At 45.8% G+C, this 14,068-nt stretch overlaps 8 non-coding genes across 8 annotated transcripts; 6 read left to right on the forward strand and 2 right to left on the reverse strand.

The window, feature by feature from the left end:
- Positions 1–748: 748 nt before the first annotated feature.
- trnaf-gaa (transfer RNA phenylalanine (anticodon GAA)) lies at positions 749–821 on the forward strand. Its single transcript has one exon. It is a non-coding gene; the product is annotated as a tRNA-Phe (tRNA).
- Positions 822–1,444: 623 nt separating this feature from the next.
- Positions 1,445–1,517, forward strand: trnak-cuu (transfer RNA lysine (anticodon CUU)). The gene has a single exon. It is a non-coding gene; the product is annotated as a tRNA-Lys (tRNA).
- A 1,998-nt stretch (positions 1,518–3,515) lies between these two features.
- On the forward strand, positions 3,516–3,587 carry trnae-uuc (transfer RNA glutamic acid (anticodon UUC)). The gene has a single exon. It is a non-coding gene; the product is annotated as a tRNA-Glu (tRNA).
- A 439-nt stretch (positions 3,588–4,026) lies between these two features.
- Positions 4,027–4,098, forward strand: trnaw-cca (transfer RNA tryptophan (anticodon CCA)). Its single transcript has one exon. It is a non-coding gene; the product is annotated as a tRNA-Trp (tRNA).
- Positions 4,099–6,254: 2,156 nt separating this feature from the next.
- On the reverse strand, positions 6,255–6,326 carry trnae-uuc (transfer RNA glutamic acid (anticodon UUC)). Its single transcript has one exon. It is a non-coding gene; the product is annotated as a tRNA-Glu (tRNA).
- Positions 6,327–11,992: 5,666 nt separating this feature from the next.
- Positions 11,993–12,207, forward strand: LOC131705604 (small nucleolar RNA U3). The gene has a single exon (XR_009310554.1). It is a non-coding gene; the product is annotated as a small nucleolar RNA U3 (small nucleolar RNA).
- A 679-nt stretch (positions 12,208–12,886) lies between these two features.
- On the forward strand, positions 12,887–12,968 carry trnal-cag (transfer RNA leucine (anticodon CAG)). Its single transcript has one exon. It is a non-coding gene; the product is annotated as a tRNA-Leu (tRNA).
- A 541-nt stretch (positions 12,969–13,509) lies between these two features.
- On the reverse strand, positions 13,510–13,591 carry trnas-aga (transfer RNA serine (anticodon AGA)). Its single transcript has one exon. It is a non-coding gene; the product is annotated as a tRNA-Ser (tRNA).
- Between the last annotated feature and the right edge of the window lie 477 nt (positions 13,592–14,068).

Raw genomic sequence — 14,068 nt, forward strand, 5'->3', positions numbered from 1 at the left:
GAAGAATTAAACCTGCCAGATCGAACGCAGGCTAACATTCAATTAATCAATCTATCTATTAATCATATATATTTTCTATAGCGCCCGATATGCGCTTCACAAAATCTACTTAAAAACAACAAAATATCTAATTGTAAGGCTGGTCGAACAAAATAAGTCTTCAGTGTAATTTTAAACAAAGAGTGCTTTCCACGATTTAAGATGCTTTCGAGAGACAGAATATTGGAATTGGCAGCCGAAACTGGGGGATAAAACTGCCTGTGATCAAAGTGGTCAGAAAAGTTGCATACTTTGCATAAAGTATTTGGGAGAAAAGAAAACGGATCATCTCTGATTTACGACGTTTCCATGGTTCGGCCGGCCACTGCCGTGTGACTGGTTAAAACGATGTTCAGTTTTTTTTTTTCTGCTGCTTGGTAATTCAGTCATGAAGCAGCTGTAGCAGAGTGGCGCAGCGGAAGCGTGCTGGGCCCATAACCCAGAGGTCGATGGATCGAAACCATTCTCTGCTAGCTTGTTTTTCTTCTGTTAGCAAAGTAGTTTTTCTAAAAAATTAACTGAAGCAATTAATTAATATTACATATCGTAATCAAGGATGATATAATGCGCAAAGATACTTGTCTCATAAGAGCTGAAATAAATTATAGCGCTTTGATATTATGTTACTAACGGATTGTTTAGAAATGTACGTAATTATATTACAACTATTCTAAAAAAGAATGTTATCTCGAAAAAGGAGGCTTGACAAGCCGAAATTGCTCAGCTGGGAGAGCGTTAGACTGAAGATCTAAAGGTCCCTGGTTCGATCCCGGGTTTCGGCAAACAACATGACGATATTGGTTTTGTATTATTTTGAACTAAAAAAACAGATCACATTTATTCTTCAGCGTAATTGGATGAAATAACAGCGTATCAGAGTGCCATTTTCTAATGTGATTAAGAAATGCAAAAAACATCGTCCCTGGGTGGGCATGAACCACCAACCTTTCGGTCAACAGCCAAACGCTCTAACCGATTGCGCCACAGAGACCAACCTGTTAAGCAGCCAAAGCATACGGGAGTGATGAGCAAGGCGAGATGCTGCAGAACGTGATCGAGGGAGCAGAACTCATCAGAACTTGAGATCACATCTAAGAAGAAAGCAACACGGGGCAGGAAAGTCTATGTGATCAATTATGGCAGCACAGCATATGTCGTTTTGTTAGATAACACCCTGGGAGACAACAGAGCAGTGTGTGTAAATAGCTACAATGGAAACCATATACTTACGACTTAATTTTGATACAGAACTGTGGTCATGTGTAATCTGTTTTCATTATGATAAGAAAGCTACAGTTCAGTGGATTATATTTGGAATCTTTGGTTCTGTCATTCACTATCTTCTCAAATAAGATGACAAATTAATAGCCCAGTTGGTTACAGTGAAAGGAACCTCGCAAAGTCAGCCCGGCTAGCTCAGTCGGTAGAGCATGAGACTCTTAATCTCAGGGTCGTGGGTTCGAGCCCCACGTTGGACGTCCTTTTTAAATACAAATTGAAGATGTTTCTTCGAGACAACGGAGCAAAGTCTGATTCAGTTCACATTGTATACAGTATTGCAACAAAATTACTTATTGGTCATTGTCAAACAGCAATTGCTATTGTAAAAAGCATGCATCGTTTATAGCTACACCGATATTGAAATAAATAATCTTACTTTTTTGGGTTGACTTCAATCCGTTTCTTTTTTTTAGAATTGTCTTAACATCATTCATGGAGCATCAGTTGGTATGTGCGTAATAAAACCAATCGGGCCTTGATACGAGAACCCTAGTGTGTGCTGAAATAAATAATGCGGTCTTCTACAATAACAAACGTAGCTTGACAGAATGGCCGGTTGGTCTAAGACGCCAAACTCAAGGACATTGTCTTTCCAAAGAATTGTGTGTTCTGGTCCCTGAATGGAGGCGTGGGTTGAAATCCCACTTCTAACAGTTCACTTTTACTTATTTTTAAAAGGAATAAATGTGTTCATTTTACTATAAAAGATTGTTTTAAGGAAATCAACAGCTAATACCAAACTCTTGTCAGCACTCAATACCATTTTAATTTCCATTTTAAATCAGACTAAAATAGTGTTCCTAACACAGATTGCAATTTTTGTTATAAACAGACTACTTGATGAAGTCACTGAAAAATATTTTGTGGCCAAACATGTATTTAACTTGATTGTTTTAATATTCCAAATAACATATTACTGAAAAACATCTCCGTCGACCACTGGATCGTGGTCTCAGGCTGGGATGCGGACCATTGAGAACAGTATAAACGATCTATTAGTGGAAGTAGCTTACATGAGAAATGCCCTCGTTTAACATGCTGGGATGATCGACTTCGGCATTCTCCAACTGCTGTTTACATTTTCTAACACGTTATGAGGACGAATACAAAGTTTGACACTTTCCTTGTAAGTGGGGGTAAGCACAAGTTATTTTCAGATGTAATGTCTTTATTTAAGCTCAATCTAGTCCTGCGTAGTGCAAATCACATTACTGTTTAAAGTGTTCTTAAATTGTTTCAATATTAGCAGTGATCCATTTGAAATTTGCTTAATGATTTAAACAACTGAACTTATTGTCAGCTCGGTGCTGAGAAGAAAACACTCCCACTCCTCCTGGTGGATACCGAGACCAATCCCTTCAAAACAGTTTCACTCTAGAAATGATCCTTGCAAATATAGTCTTATCTTTTATTGGCAGACCGTCACCCCCAGCTGGCAAGCTCTACTTCATATGATACAATGACTGGGCAACAACGAGGTGTTACATTAACAATACAATCTAACTTGAGACAGCCAAGCCGTTAAAGCATACCTTAAGTTTGTCATGTGATACAAAAGCAAGTTTTGGCAAAAAAATTGAAAACATGCCTCTCGTCGAAATATTTGCTATTTAATAAAAAAAATGTTTTGAATTTGCAAATGGCAGACTACATTGCCTTGCCCCCCCCCCCACAAAAAAAAGACAATCTGATTTGCTCATATCAAGCTGCGATGTAGCCTATGAGAATCGCTGACACAATTCGAGGGGAGTTAGCTCAAATGGTAGAGCGCTCGCTTAACATGCGCGAAGTAGCGGGATCGATGCTCGCATTCTCCAAATAGTTTTAACGTATCTGCGTATTTAGTCCCAACGCATTATGGAGATAAATACAAAGTGTGACAATTCTTTGTAACAGAGACGCCCGCCCTACATGTGTATTTTAAAGCACATTCTCCTAATTTGTAATATTCCCAAGACTGAAAAACTGCAGTGCGCCGTCCATCGTATGTCTTCCGAGAAACACAAAGGGAGATTATTTATTTATTTATTTATTAGCAATTAAAGAGTTTGTGTTAATTGAGAATAAAAATAAATGGCTTGAAGTTTGCTTTCATTTGTAACGTGTTTATAATGAAATATCGGTTCTTGTGTTTTTACCAATCATTGTACTGTATACTAGCTACTGTTGCATGTCCATGATTTTGCCCCTCATCTTCCCATATGGTCTAGCGGTTAGGATTCCTGGTTTTCACCCAGGCGGCCCGGGATCGACTCCCGGTATGGGAACGTTCTTGTTATTGTTATTTTGTTACAGAACTGTGGTCATGTGTAATGTGTCTTCAATATGATAATAAAGCTACAGTTACTCGAAATATATATATATATATATATATATATATATATATATATATATATATATATATATATATATATACAGAATGATGCAAATGTATTTGACTCTATTCACATTCACATCGCGTGGAACCATCGCAGTTTGTTTTTAAATTATATTAATCCCTGGTCAAGACAAAGTCTCTATGGGGTGGGACGATCATTAGAATGCGGATGTAAGGTCTCTGGTCCCATCATAGAAGCAAGATAGTTTATTCACCAATAAATACCTACACATTTATTTATGTTTCTTTTGGTAAATTAACACATTATTGCATTCTGTCACGTCACGCTGTGCACTCTAGCATTGCATAACAAGCATGCACCATGCCAGGACTTCGTGGCGCAACGGTAGCGCGTCTGACTCCAGATCAGAAGGTTGCGTGTTCAAATCACGTCGAGGTCAAAACCGTCTTTATTTCTATTCCACTATATTTCATTTTTTAACGTGCCTGGATTTGAATGTCTCCGGACATTTATTTATACAATGTATTGATTATATAGCGACAAAACTATTTCAATCAAGTTCCAGTCTCTCTGCCATTATCTTGCGCTGCTGTGTTTTTTCAGGTAAAAATGGCGTGACCAGAGCGGTATGGGCAATCCCGTTAGGTAGCTTGCATTTCAATCTCTCCTTCTTTTCTATTTATACACCCAGCACTGCTTCCGCCCTTCGTCTGTGTTTGTTTTTGGTCTGTGTTTGTTTTTTTGTTATTCGCTCCTTTCACTACAGGTCATTTCTCTGCTCAGCGCTGGTAGACAGTATCAGCTATTTTCCTACCTGCTCAGGTGATTCTTTTCATCATTCAGCTTTTGTATTGTTCTACAGGAGCTCCACCGTTAGTCTTCTCTGCTCCCTCCAGTCTCCAGCGCAGCTACAGCGCCGTACAAAGCGCAGCGTCATTCTCAGCTTGCTCTGCGTTTTCATCAGAAAGACTGTTCCGACGTCACCGCTGCACTGCAACTCTTTCACAAAGGCGCCTCACAGACCATGGTTACCATGGCAACGCCTCATCGAGTGACTACTGGGAGTGCTAAGTTGCCATGGCGACCAGGCAGCTTTAACAGGTAATGCGAGCCTGTGCCTCACTACTGCAATCTTCTGGCTCCTGCTGCTGCGCTTTTGCAACATGAGAGCTTCAACTCGCCGAATTATGACATCTAAATACTGCAGGCTCCTCTTCTAGACCTACGTTAACTTACTTATATCACCACTAACTGTTCTAAAGCAAACGTTTTATCCATAGACAAGGATTTTAATCGCAATAACCAAATATATGCTACCCTGCTTCACTGAAGCCAATAGTTTCAATTCCAATCGCAACCTCGAGATGGCAGCATAACACCACAAACTACATAATTTAAACTGATTTGCTATCGCTGCGAATCTCGCACACTCCAAACTTTCTATCAATTCCTGCAGTTCGTTGTCTTTCCGAGGGATTCTCAGACCCCTCCTGCCTCAACCTCTTTTGCTTAATATATTAACTTGATTATTTCAAATCAAAACCCCTCCCTTCGAGGGTCTGGTCATGAAGCCATGCTTATCAGCTTTCTGAGATGTTAAGAATCCACTGTCACATAAATTTTCCAGCTTTCTTGCATCAGGCCATTCCTGCAACCTTCTTGCTCCCGGATTTGCACTTCGTCATTTGCCCCCAAATTCATCAAGGCACTTAATACAACTTTCAAAGTCCATTTCATTCAATTTGAGCTTCCAGGCACATACGGAAACTATGTCCTACGATTATCAACATTTCAGTCAAGAGTCCTCCAACACCGCAATAGACAATACACTCTTAGACTGCTCCTGATCAAATCAATAGGTTTTGCAGCAGCCTCCGAGCAACGCATTCTCATCCTCTCAGGTTCTGCAGAGGCCTCAGATCTACGCATTCTTCATCTCTGCCCAAAGGCAGACCCATCTCCGACATCATCTTAAACACCTTAACTCTCAAATACCAATTTCCACTGCATTCAGCAGCTCTCTGCTCTCTATAGCAGGCCACTGCACACTACTGACAGCATTCCATCGTTTCTCTGTTTCCGCCTGTCCTAAACGGAGGGGGTTCTCTGTTTTTGTCTCTCCTAAACGGACCAGAGACACATTTCCTATGCTCTCCACGTTGCCCAGCTGACAGCTTAGCTGCCTGAGGATGCCGCACTGAGTTGCGAAGGATCTGTCCTTTTGTCCTGTTGGTCCCTTTCCTGTCTCTTGTTCCACTAAATGCCCAGCAGCCAGAGGATGCTGCCTGACCCGTCGGGAGCGAGTGTCAGATTGTTGTATGTTATGTGTTTAAACTTTGCTCTTTCTCTCTCACTTTTACATCACCCCTCTCAAGCCCTCGTAGGCAACCAGTGAAATGTGAGGTGATGTGAATAGAGTCAAATGCATTGCATCATTCTGTGTATATATATATATATATATATATATATATATATATATATATATATATATATATATATATATATATAATTTCAAGTAACTGTAGGTTTATCATCATAATGAAAACACATTACACATGACCACAGTTCTGTAACAAAATGACAATAACAAAGACGTTCCCATACCGGGAGTCGAACCCGGGCCGCCTGGGTGAAAAACAGGAATCCTAACCGCTAGACCATATGGGAAGCTGATTAACAAGCTCCTGGACATGCAACAGTAGCTAGTATACAGTACAATGATAGTAAAAAACCACTAATTCATTACAAACACGTTACAAATTAAAGCAAACTTCAAGCCATTTATATTTATTCTCAATTAACACAAACTCTTCAATTGCTAAAAAATATAAAAAAATCTCCCTTTGTGCTTCTCGGAAGGCATACGATGGAGGGCGCACTGCAGTTTTTCAGTCTGCGGGAATATTACAAATTAGCAGACTGTGCTTTAAAATACACATGTAGGGCGGGCGACTCTGTTACAAAGAATTGTCACACTGTATGTATCTCCATAATGCGTTTGGACTAAATACGCAGATATATTAAAACTATTTGGAGAATGCGGGCATCGATCCCGCTACTTCTCGCATGAGAACCGAGCGCTCTACCATTTGAGCTATTTCCCCTCGAATTATGCCCGTGATTCTCATAGGCTACATCGCAGCTTGATATGAGCAATTCAGATTCGGGAGTCTCGATCCAGGTCTCGATCGGCTTGCCGGAGAAGGCATTCTCGCTCCCCTCGGAGGGGTAGGCGTTACCAGGACACATCTGGGGTGGCTGAGCTCACCTCCAAGATGTCACAATTTATGGAGCTCATGATGGGACAACAATCCCTCCTTATGACCCTAGCAAATGTGGCGCCTCGGGCCCCAGAGCTAGTAACCGGACCCAGCACTAGTCAGCTGACGGTTCCTCCACCAGTGCCCCAGGAAGTAGAGTGGGACGCAGATGCTGTCTCAAGGGACGCATCTGATGCAGACCCGCTCTTTGAGGACACAGAGCCTGAGGTGGCATCCCAGCACTCTGGGCAGGACGACCCTGAAGTGCTGGATACTAATGACCCTATCTGGTCAGTGGTGGAGAGGGCAGCCCGTCACTTAGGCGTGGACTGGCCTGCGTCAGAGCCAACACGACGCTCTTTATTTGAGTTGCCATCGGCTCCGCTGCTTCAGTCCAGGATGCTCCCGGCATTCCCGGATTTTATTAAGGAGGTGCAGTCCACCTGGGGAGCCCCGGCCTTCGCCCCGGCGACTTCTCGCAAGGCTTCGGCTTTTACCATGCACGGGGCGAGCGAAGCTGGATTAGCGTCCTTTCCGCCAGTGGGCGCCGCGTTCGCCGTGCTAGTAAAGGCGCCGACATTATCGGGGCTGGCTAAGGACCCTTCCTGCCCTAACAGGCAGTGTAGGATTACGGAGGCCCACCTAAAAAAGGGTTATGCCGCGGCTACAGAGGCAGTTAGACTGTCTAACGTGGCCAGCCTCCTGACAGTCTACCAGGCGGCGCTGATTCGCGACCTGCCTGAGTCCCCATCCGTCGGACTTAGAACCGAGCTGGGTGCAGTTGCACAGCTTTTGGTTAAGCTGGCTCAGCTGAATGCGCGAGCACAGGGCAGGAGCATTGCTTCCCTTGTAGTGGCAAGGAGGCAGCTCTGGCTCTCACAGGCCAGGGTACAGGAGCCTGATAAGGCCCCGTTGCTAGATGCTCCTATATCCCCGGGGCACACGTTTGGCCCAGCGGTGGAGGAGATGCTGCAACGCTCCGTCAAGGCGCATGAGGCGTCGCAGCAGTTGGCTAAGATGTGGCCAAGCAAGCCTTTCCAGCCAAGGCGGCCGCAGGAGCGCCAATGGCGCAGGGCGCCGCCGCAGCAGCAAGCGCACCCACAGGGCAGTAAAACCGCCCCTTTGGGGGTTTCAGCACGCAGCCAACCCGCGTTTGCAAGACCGCAGCACGGAGGGTGGCGCCCCAGAGGAGGTAGCAGACCACGCCCTCGTGGCTCTGGTCAGGCCCCTCGTGAGCGAGCGCAGCCTAAGCAGCCCTGAGAAACCCTGGCAGCCATTAACCCACCCCTACACTGTTCCAGAGCTTCTGTTCTGGCAACAATGCACCAACGACATCTGGGTGCGCAAGACTATACTCACCGGGTACACCCTTCAATTCCGGTTAAACCCCCCCCCCTTCAGGGGAGTGGTGGTAACTGCAGTGAAGTACTCGGTTCAGTCCTCAGCTCTAAATGCAGAAATACAGGCATTGCTCAAGAAGCGTGCCATTCAACTAGTAGACCCTGCTCTGACCGACCAGGGGTTCTACTCCAAGTACTTCCTAGTGCCAAAAAAGGACGGCGGGCTCTGCCCTATTTTAGATCTGCGACTACTGAACAAATACCTACGGGTGTTGTCGTTCAAGATGCTTACGCACAGGCACATTGTCCAGTCTGTCCGGCAGGGCGACTGGTTTACCACCGTAGACCTCACAGATGCATACTTTCACGTTCCCATCTGTCCGGGTCACAGGAAGTACCTACGTTTCGCATTTCAGAGCAGGGTCTACGAGTTTTGTGTCCTGCCATTCGGCCTGTCTCTAGCTCCTCGAACCTTTTTGAAGTGTATGGACGCCATTTTAGCCCCCTTGCGGGCTCAAGGCATCCGACTGCTGAACTATCTGGACGACTGGCTCGTCTGCGCGCAGTCAAAGGAGCAGTTGGCACAGCACACAGTGATGGTTACAGACCATCTTCAGCGGCTAGGTCTGAAGGTCAATTCAGAAAAGAGCCGCCTCGTGCCGAGCCAACAGACCGAATTCTTGGGTCTGCATCTGGACTCTGTGTCCATGGAAGCGACCCTGTCGACACAAAGAGTTGCCTCACTGGAGCGGTGTCTCTCCCTATTCAGGTTGAGAGAAACAGTCAGCATGGAGCTGTGTCAGTGCATGCTGGGGTTGATGGCTGCTGCCTCGCAAGCCCTTCCTTTGGGCTTACTACACCAGAGACCTCTGCAGGCCTGGTTCAATGCCTTCGCGTTGCATCCGCGGAGAGACAAACACCGCAGGTTGAGGGTATCCCGAACCTGCTGGGAAGCACTGCGCTGGTGGAAAGTTCCGTCGAACATCCGCCAGGGCGTACGCTTGGGTCCCATCTTCCGAAGGGAGGTTATTATGACCGACGCTTCCAACCAAGGTTGGGGAGCAGTCTGGAACGGGTCGGGGACTCGCGGAGTGTGGTCAGGACCCTGGAGGTCGGCCCACATCAATGCTCTGGAACTCAGAGCGGTGGACCTTGCACTGCGGCACTTCTTGCCAGTGCTTCTAGGCAAGCACGTGTTAGTGCGGTCAGACAACACCACGGTAGTGGCGTATATCAACCGCCAGGGCGGCTTGCGGTCCCCCGGTCTTCACCGGTTGGTAACACGGCTGTTGCTTTGGGCTCAACCGCGTTTAGCCTCTCTGCGGGCGGTTCACCTACCGGGCAGAGTCAATTACGCAGTGGATCTCCTGTCCAGAGGAGGTCCTCTTGCAGGCGAATGGCGTCTTCACCCTCGGGTGGTAGAGCGCATTTGGGACTGGTTCGGCACAGCGCAAGTCGATCTCTTCGCTTCACGAGAGACCATGCACTGCCCCCTATGGTTCTCGGTGAAGGACCTCGACAGCCCCCTAGGAGTCGATGCACTGGCTCACGAATGGCCGCCAGGGCTCCTATATGCATTTCCACCGATTCCGATGCTCCCCGCAGAAGGTCAGGGTAGAGCAAGCGACAGTGATCCTGATCGCTCCTCGGTGGCCTCGGAGGATATGGTTCCCGAGTCTAGTGCAGTTGTTGCACGGTCGCCCGAGGGAGCTCCCTCTGCGAGCGGACCTGTTGTCCCAAGCCCAAGGAGGGCTATGGCACCTGAAACCCAAGCTCATGCAGCTATGGGCTTGGCCCCTGAGCGGGAGCGCCTGTCAGCCTTAGGGCTTTCGACGGCGGTTATATCCACCATTCAGAGTGCGAGAGCGCCCTCTACTCGGTCGCAATATGCGTATAAATGGCAATTGTTTCAGAGTTGGTGTCTGGCTGAGGGCCATGACCCGGTCTCCTGCCCTATGGCAGTGATATTACAGTTTCTGCAGAAGCTGTTAGATGAGGGTAAGTCTCCCTCTACACTTAAAGTGTATTTGGCCGCTATTTCGGCTTGCCATGTACGCATTGACGGGTTATCACCTGGTTGCCATTTCCTGGCATCTCAGTTCCTAAAGGGCGCAAGACGCTTGTGGCCTCCAAGGTCGACCAGTTTACCGTCTTGGAGCCTTGATGTGGTGCTAGAAGCCCTTACCAAGGCACCGTTCGAGCCTCTCCACAGTGTGGAAATGAAGTTCGTGTCTATTAAGACTGCGTTTTTGCTGTCAGTGGTATCAGCAAAACGTGTGGGCGAGTTACATGCACTCTCGGTGCATCCATCATGTACTCGTTTCGCAGGAGACGGTTCTAAGGTCTCCATGCGTCCAAATCCGGCCTTTTTACCCAAGGTCATATCCCCGTTTCACATGAGCCAACCAGTCGAGTTGATGGCGTTCCATCCTCCTCCTTTTTCTTCCCCAGAGGAAGAGCGGTTACACATGCTCTGCCCTGTGCAGGCATTGAGGTGTTATATTGATCGCACGAAGACTGTGAGGCAAACAGAACAGCTGTTCATATGCCATGGTTCTAAAACTTTGGGTCAGCCGCTGTCTAAGCAACGCCTTTCTCATTGGATAGTGGATGCTATTCAGTTAGCATTTGATACTATGGGCCTTCCGCCACCAGGGCAGTTGAAGGCACATTCCACTAGGGGTATGGCAACATCCTGGGCCCTCTTTAGAGGGGTGCCGATGTCTGACATTTGCGCTGCAGCCAGTTGGGTTACACCGCATACATTTACGAGGTTCTACCGGTTAAATGTACTGGAATCCTCTGCTCCGTCATTTGGAGCATCTGTGTTGCACTCTATGACGCCTCAGGTTGCGGACGTCTAGAGTGGTTGACAATATGGTGTGACTATTCCACCTTGGGACAGGTGTCATTGCGAGCATAGACGCTGAGGCGCAGCTCCGCATATGTGTAGATGTACTGCCTACGCAGTTGCGTTATGACGTAAGGCTGTCCTACTGCCGAGAATCCTCTCTCGCGACGGCTTGGGTACACTGTTCCCATACCTTGATGGTTATTTTCGACTTGAAAGGGAACGATAGGTTGCGGATGCAACCCCGGTTCCCTGAAAGAGAAAATAACCATCTAGCCGCGTGGTTGCTCTGGAGGCATTCACGGCCTGAAGGGCAAAAGAGGAAGTGACTCTCCGCGCGCTGCGTATAGTAAGCTCCCAGGGGGGCGGGCTTACACGGCAGCTTGCGCGGAGGCCAATAGGCAGCTTTGACATAAAGCTCAGCCAATCCCTACTGCCTGACGGCAATGTCCCATACCTTGATGGTTATTTTCTCTTTCAGGGAACCGGGGTTGCATCCGCAACCTATCGTTTTATTGGATAACACCCTGGGAGCTCGACAGAACAGTGTGTATGCATATTGCTAAAATGGAAACCAAATATACACGATTCAAATGGGAATCGTATTCAGATTTTAAGCACAAATCTGATAGACTTCACAGTGCAACGGAGGAAGGCAGACAATGCAAATGAGGCAACTGGCTCCTACTTTTTAAATCATACGAGAAACTTGAATCCAATTAAGCTTTTAACCGCCTGCAGTCTGGAATGAGTTTGAAATGTTGTTGTAACACCTCACTGGGCAACAGCAATTGCATTATATGAAAGTTCCTGTTAATTTGTCAGCGGCACAGCTAACGGTGCCACTCAGAGCTGGAAGGAGACGGTCGGCTACTTGCCCATAAAACAATACTTTCAGGGATCATTTCTATAGCGATTTGAAAGCGAAATGCGTTTTTAAAGTGTTTGGACTCGCTATCCACGAGGAAGAGTGAGAGTGTTCGCTTTTGAGCGTGAAGGAGACAGTGAGTGTTGTTTTTGGCCAACTGCTCGCTGTTATTGATGACCCCTCCAGTGTTCCTTAGGGGGCTGGAGGAAGCGGACACGTTCTGAGTGGGTATCTTACCTAAAGGTACGCAAGACGAACTACAGTTGCAAAGCACTGCTGCTTTTTCGATGATTTATTAAAACTATCAATCTGACTGAAAACACGGATCACATTAATTGTGATCGGTTTGATACCAATAGGCTTACATGACAGGTATTGTGTATAGACAATGTCATATACATAGAAATGAACACGGACAGTGTTTTTTTAAGGGCTGACTCATTTTAATGTTGGAGAGATCTAGGTGTACTGGACAAATATACTGGATTTTTTCCATGTCGTAATTGTGCCGCCTGTGATAATGCGTTTGAAACTAGAGATAATGTGAGATAATGTCTGTTACTGGCGGATAGTTTAAAAATTGTCTCAATTATGTTACAACTTTTGTGTCTACGAAACATATCTGTAACAATCATGTAATGCCTGTGTGGTTTTTTCATGAAGTTAATTTGCTAACAGACTGTTCTGATTTGTTTCTAACCGTGAAGCGATCGCTCTGTTTGCCGTATATTTTCTGTCTGTAAGAGGAGTGCCCTTGTGATCCCATATAGAATGCGACGAAACAGGTCGCCCTCCTTAATATAAACAGAAAAAGAATAAGTTCACGCACACACCAGGTGATTTACTGTAGCGTCAGACATTGGAGGTTCAGCAGTGTACTGCAGTGTTGTGCAAAGTCGTCGGTGTAAGTCAGGATGGCCGAGCGGTCTAAGGCGCTGCGTTCAGGTCGCAGTCTCTCTGGAGGCGTGGGTTCGAATCCCACTTCTGACAAATCTTTTTGTGTATTTATTTCTTAAAACGTCCATCGAATGCTTGGTAATTTGATTTGTTTTTCTTGTTAGTATTCAAATCACAAGGTCGTTAAATGAGAGAAAGTCACCGCAAGCCTGCACCTCACCACATCCTTCACACTGTTAAACTGCCTCATTATGACGAGGCCTCTAATTATGCCTTTCCAATACTTTGAATGTGTTATTGTTCAGTTTAACATGAGAACATCTTGGTAGAACAATCATAATGTCCGCAGGACTTATTTTCCTCGGGTTCTAGTATCAAGTTTTGAGTGTGTGGCCGGTTAGCTCAGTTGGTTAGAGCGTGTTGCTAATAACGCCAAGGTCGCGGGTTCGATCCCCGTAAGGGCCACGGCTTTTCTTCTTTAAAGAAACCACAGCATTTGTAATGGTGCCAAAATGAACATTCTTTAACAAAATGAACCGAAGCGATATGAAGTACAACCAGTAATATTTCAGACTTCCTAGCTTTAAACATGTATTAACAATGAACACATACAATCAATTAAAAACAAAGCTTACGTAGTCGGCAGGATTCGAACCTGCGCGGGGAAACCCCAATGGATTTCTAGTCCATCGCCTTAATCACTCAGCCACGGCTACATGCTCTCACGGTTTTACGTGAAAACAGCCGTATTTTTGTCAAAAGAAGTCAACGACACCCGCAGTAATGCTGCAGATGTCAGTATAGGCTAAATAATGAACCCAAGTCAAATGCCTTTGTTGAAACTCTATCAGATTTGTACAAGTCAAGCACACGTGGGAAATAATAATACAATATCCTTTCTGCCAACGTTCATAATAATGAATACATCCTTTTTTCAAAATACGTAGCTATTTAACTGATCTTTTCAAAACACCCATACACAAAAGCCTTATTTCTACTGAAAAACTAACTTGCTTCATGGCTGCTGCTACAGCACTCGGTCACGTTGTGCCTAGCGTTAGCGGACATAGGAGATAAGAAGACCTACAAAATATCACGCGCTGCAGTTTTTCAGTCCGGGGATTATTACAAATTAGCAGACTGTGCATTAAAATACACATGCATGGTGGGCGTCTCTGTTACAAAGAATTGTC

The sequence above is a fragment of the Acipenser ruthenus genome, chromosome 35, assembly GCF_902713425.1.
Source record: "Acipenser ruthenus chromosome 35, fAciRut3.2 maternal haplotype, whole genome shotgun sequence".
NCBI classification, from domain to species: Eukaryota; Metazoa; Chordata; class Actinopteri; order Acipenseriformes; family Acipenseridae; genus Acipenser; species Acipenser ruthenus.